Source organism: Macrobrachium nipponense, chromosome 1 (genome assembly GCF_015104395.2).
Source record: "Macrobrachium nipponense isolate FS-2020 chromosome 1, ASM1510439v2, whole genome shotgun sequence".
NCBI lineage: Eukaryota > Metazoa > Arthropoda > Malacostraca > Decapoda > Palaemonidae > Macrobrachium > Macrobrachium nipponense.
In genome coordinates, this window is record NC_087200.1 from 33,552,222 (window position 1) to 33,558,278 (window position 6,057).

A 6,057-nucleotide genomic window follows, 5' to 3' on the forward strand; every position below is an offset into this window, starting at 1 on the left:
CTTCTCCTTCCTCTTCTACCTCCTTCCAAGGGTTCTCCGGGGGATTTCTATCAGCTGGATCGAAATCCGTCTCGGCGATCCCTAAAGTCAAGGGCAAGTGTGACTCTAAATCGCTGCCAAAGCCCCTGCCTAGAAAGCCAGGTACCAGCAAAGTCCATAAAGCTCCGGCTCACCATCCTAGAGCGGACAGGGTCAAACATGAGTCTCTCTCCAAAGGGTCGAAGACTAAGTCTTCTAAGGAAAGAGCTCACTCTTCCTCCGCTGACCCTGTGGCATCCACCTCCAAAGGTGCGAGACCAAAAGTATTCAAGGAGAAGGCAGAGCCCCCTCCTTTGACCAGGAGGCATTCACCTCCAACATGATGCAACAGATGGGCAACATGGTCGGAAACTTGATAAACACCAAGTTTCAGGAAATACTCGAGAGGCTGGTCACACAGGAGAACATAGTTGCAGGTCTCCAGCAAGGCGTAGTGTCGGGGCTTCAGCAAGCCGGTCAAGCAGCCCAAGGCCCGCTGATGCCGGACTCCTCCACTCTCCCTCCCTTCCACCCAAGTAACCCATGGAGAGTGGCTTCATACGCACCTTTTCATGAACGGAATGCTTACGATTGAGGGCTGCGGGACTCGAAGGATTGAGGACTTCGAGTTCCACCCGCCAAGGTTGCAAGCCCCTTTCATAGGCTATGTCCGCCTCACGGAATCTGCCTTGATAAGGGAGGATAAGGTCCCAAAAGAGACGGTTATCCTCTCTCGGGAATAAGCACAACAAGCTTGGATCCGTAACCTAGAGGAATGGCAGTGTATAAAGGTTACGGCTTTCCAAAGTCCCTTCACAATTTTCACTGTGGACGAGTAGACTCCCATCCCGTTCACATCTGAGTGGCAGAACTCACTCTGCAAGCTGCAATGAGAGATGAGCCTATGCCACAGCTCCGGGAGACAGAACCGACCTCTCTCCTACTCCCTGGAACAGATGACCTTTGGGTAGACCTCCCAGCCACCTTCTCGGTTGGAAAGCTAAAACCTAACTGTGCCATCTCTCTGTTTAGTGAGAGATTACCCAGGATGTCTGATGGGCTCATCCAGACAGAATTCGATGCTAGAACCCGGCTTGCGAAATCCCTCAACGTACTAGTCATGACAGAAGCAGCGGCTCTTATCTATGCACAGGAGCCGTTGTTCAAGATCATAGCTAAGGCACAATTGTCAAGTATGCAATGTGACTTAAATGATTTTGTTGTGGCTAGGAGGAATTGCAGGAAGCATGTTCTAGCAGAATCCACAATCCAGCATGAGCCCAACAAACTCCTGGCCTCTTCATTATGGGGACCGGACCTTTTTCCAGCCTCAGCAGTGAACGAGGTAGAACATGAGGCTGCTAGATTTAACCAAAGTCTAAGAGTTCGGTGGGGATTGGTCTCCAAAAGGAAATCGGAGTCTTCCACATCGAGTCCCAAAGCCAAGAAGAAGCCTAGGAAGTTCCAGCCCTTCCAGGCTCCTCAACAACAATAAACTTTGGTCCAGAAAGTGCCGGTTCCCCAACCTTCAACCTCTAAAAACCAGCCACAACAGCAGTTCATGCTGTTGACACAGCCCCAACAGCCGCAGGCGTCAACCTCTTTTGCTGTCTCCCCGGCCTTCAACCCGACGTTTGAAAGCCAAGCATTTCAGGCTTTCAATAGGTTCGGCAGGGGTAGCAGAGCTAGAGGCACCTTTCGTCAGCAAGGTGGCAGAAGGGCTACCAGCAGAGGCAGAGGTTCACGCGGAGGGCGAGGAGGTCGCCCCTCAGCAACCCAATGAGAACTTCCAGGTACGAGGAATGCTGTACCTCTTTTGTCAACGTTGGAGGTTCAGCAATTGGGCCCAAAGTATTGTGTCCAAAGGTCTGGGTTGGAGTTGGATCCAAGGTCCACCCCAACACAACACCTTCTATCAGGAACCAACAGCGGAATTGATAGAGTATTCCCGCGATCTCCTTCAAAAAGGAGTAGTGTCAAGAGTCAAACATTTAAAATTTCAAGGTTGCTTGTTCAGCGTGCCAAAGAAAGACTCAGACAAACGAAGAATAATCTTAGACTTGTCCCGTCTAAACTTATTCATTCATTGCGACAAGTTCAGAATGCTGACCATTTCGCAGGTGCGGACCTTACTTCCCCGTGGGGCCGTCACCACCTCTATAGATCTTACAGATCCCTACTATCATGTCCCAATAGCAAGACACTTCCGCCCGTTCCTAGGCTTCAAGTTAGGGAACCAAGCCTACTCCTTCAAAGTAATGCCATTCGGGCTCAACATAGCCCCCAGGATATTTACAAAGTTGGCGGAAACTGTAGTCCAGGAACTAAGATCTCAGGGAATCATGGTAGTAGCCTATCTGGACGATTGGCTCGTGTGGGCCACAAGCATCGAAGCTTGCCGCAAAGCAACCGCTTTCTGGAATACCTAGGATTCCAGATAAACAGGACAAAGTCCCGGCTAACCCCGGCGTCCCGTTTCCAGTGGCTGGGAATTCAATGGGATTTGGATTTGCATACTCTATCAATCCCGCCGTTGAAAAGGAGAGAAATAGCCAGGGCAACCAGACAATTTCTCAAGTGCAAACAGACGTCCCGGAGAAACCAAGAAAGGATCGTAAGTTCTCTCCAATTCGCTTCAGTGACGGACGTCCTGTTGAAAGCCAAACTAAAAGATATAAATCGAGTTTGGCATTCGAAAGTGAACAAAAGATCCCTGGACAGACTAGCTCCGATTCCGGCGATCTTATGGAAGCGTCTCCGTCCCTGGACGGAAGTCAAGAACTTGCCAAAGACAATTCCACTACAGTTCCCTCCGCTGGCCTTAGTGATCCACACAGATGCATCACTAACAGGTTGCAGCGGGTACTCACAGTACAAAAAAGTACAAGGAACATGGTCCCTTCCATTCCGCCAGCTTCATATCAATGTGCTAGAAGCTATGGCAGTGTTCCTCACCCTGAAGAAACTTCATCCAGCCAAGAAATCTCATATCAAGCTGGTGCTCGACAGGTGGTAGTACACTGCATCAACAGGGGAGGTTCTAAGTCAAGCCACATGAACCATGTCATGATAGCCATCTTTTCACTAGCAGGCAAGAACAAGTGGCACCTATCGGCCACTCACCTTGCCGGAGTAAGGAACGTGGTGGCGGATGCGCTATCACGTTCGGTCCCACTGGAGTCCGAATGGTCCCTGGACAAGAAGTCATTCAGTTGGGTCTGTCAGCTAGTACCGGGGCTTCAGGTGGATCTCTTCGCCACGGAGTCGAACCACAAACTCCCTTTTTATGTGGCCCCCAACCTGGACCCTCTGGCTTATGCCAAGGACGTGTTGGCTATAGATTGGAATCAATGGAAGAAGATTTACCTTTTTCCTTCGGTGAATCTTCTCCTGAAAGTTCTGAACAAGCTCAGGACATTCAAGGGTCACATCGCTCTGATAGCTCCCAATTGGCCCAAGAGCAATTGGTTCCCTCTTCTTCTGGAGTTGGGACTCCGCCCTCAACGGATTCCCAACCCCAGACTATCACAACTAGTGCAAACGCGGACTGTGTTCGCTTCCTCAGGAATTCAGAAAGACCTAACTTTATGGACTTCATGAAGTTTGCAGCACAGAGGGATGCTGATATCGATCCTCAGAACATCATGTTCTTAGAATCTGATAAACGTGAATCAACCCTTCGTCAATATGATTCAGCAGTTAAAAAACTGGCTGCATTTCTGAGGGACTCTAATGCACAAACCATGACCACAAATCTTGCAATATCCTTTTTCAGATCATTACTTGAAAAAAGGTTTGGCAGCTAGTACCATTACTACTACCAAATCGGCTCTTAAAAAGATTTTCCAATTCGGATTCAAGATAGATTTAACAGATTCATACTTTACATCTATCTCCAGACTCAGACCTACTGAGAGGCCCAAGTCGGTGTCAATGTTCTTAAATGATGTTCTTAAGTTAGCCTCGGATACTAATAGTACCTCGTGTGACTATCTAGCCCTATTGAGGAAAACACTATTCCCCATAAGTTTGGCCTCAGGAGCCAGAATATCAGAACTGTCGGCTTTATCTAGAGACCCAGGTCATATAGAGTTTCTCCCTTCAGGAGAAGTGTTACTTTTTCCAGATCGCCAATTTCTTGCAAAAAATGAGGATCCATTAGATAGGTGGGCCCCCTGGAAGATTGTTCCACTTCCACAGGACCCATCCTTATGTCCAGTCACTTCATTGAAAGCATACTTAGACAGGACCACCCTGATATCTTCTGGCCCTCTGTTCATTAGAGAAAAAGGTGGCACTATTTCCCTAAAAGGAATTAGGCAACAAATTTTATATTTTATCAAACAAGCCAACCAGCAGTCTTCCCACTGGTACATGATATTAGAGCTATAGCTACCTCAATAAACTTTTTCCAACATATGAAATTTGAAGATCTGAAGAAGTACACTGGCTGGAAGTCTCCGACAGTATTCAAACGCCATTATCTTAAGTCCTTAGAAGCCCTTAAATTTCCAGCAGTAGCGGCGGGAAACACAGTTTCACCCGATACTGCTGGAGATAGTAGTAAGTAGTCCAGCTTATGTCTCTCCTTTGCCTTCTCCTTCCTACCGGCCTCATTAGTATTCTTGCCTTAGCCCAGCTACGTCACAGTCGTACTGGTCCTTGGATGTAATATATTGTATATATTGATTATTTCATAAGTGCCTTTCATCTTAATGTATAATTACTGTAATGACCTGAAATTTGTCTAGTTTTAAGGTTGTATTGCCATTATGTTACCTGTTTGTAACTTAATCTAGATTATAAGCAACTAACCTTAAATGTTTTTGATTATCCCTTTATAGATATTTATGTACTTCCTCTTCCCAAGCTTGGCGTATTCTCTGGTACTATTTCACGGAGCGACACAGGCTGAGCCCAGAAAAGGGATTTTTTATAGGCCAAGCTTGGGTGCTATCTGCAGGAATGACGTCAGAGGCGCTAGCCGTAACGGTAGCAAGTAGTGAGCCTTAGGTCGGCTCCTCTCTGGTTGAGGTTTTTTGATGTAGGAAGAGGCTAAATGGAAAAGGACCTGTGGTAGTGGTTTCACTCGCCCCAGAAACCATACCGACACCTTATAATAAAGGTGAGCGAGCCAGAATAATCTGGCATTTCCAATTTAGCTTTTCTCTGGTATTATAGCAATATTTTACCTTAGAAATAGTGCTAAAGGAACCTATTTCACTGGGCGACACAGGTCCTTTGCCCAGAAATAGATTTTTCCTATGTCAAAATCCCTTTATTTTCTGGAGTTAGTTTCAGTGGATTTTTATTCTTTATATCCCTAAATATCAAATTACATTAGCTGTGTGAGTGTTCAACACTGTCACGTGATGTCATCCTATTCCCAAACCTTGAGATTCTGATGACATCAAAATAATGTCATTCACCAAAAATATTCAGGAAACATCAATTTGTCATTGACTTTCTCCTGGTTTTCCACTTTGGAAAATTTTAAAATAAAGTACTATACAGGTTATTAGCTTCAAAGTAATGCCATAAGTGGCTTTATAATATGAAAAATAAAATACTAGAGATCAAGAAAATAACAACATTGCTCTGTTCATTATTGGTCAGATGAATTTTGGGACACTTCCCTACCTAAATCTCTTATCTCAAAGGGTTAGGGAAACCTTATATGGTGACAATGTAATTTTTTTCATTGATGCAGTTTGTATTTTTAAACAAAATCAATGTGTATCATTTTCTCTGGGATTCTTACAAAAGTATTCTAAAACTTTAATCCTATGCTTTGGCAAAATTCCAGTACTGCTTCTCCCCATAATTTCTTTCTTCTAAGCTATGCATATCTACCATTAACATACTCAAAACCATTCCTGTGTGGCCAATTAGGTCTTCAAATCAGCATACCTTCTTTCTGTAGCACTTTGTCAATGCACCTAACAGCTATTCCAAAAATTCTTGCTTATCTTTCTTTCTTTTTTTGCTTGTATCTAATGTGAGTAAATCAATAGAAATGGTGATCCTTTCTTTATAAGG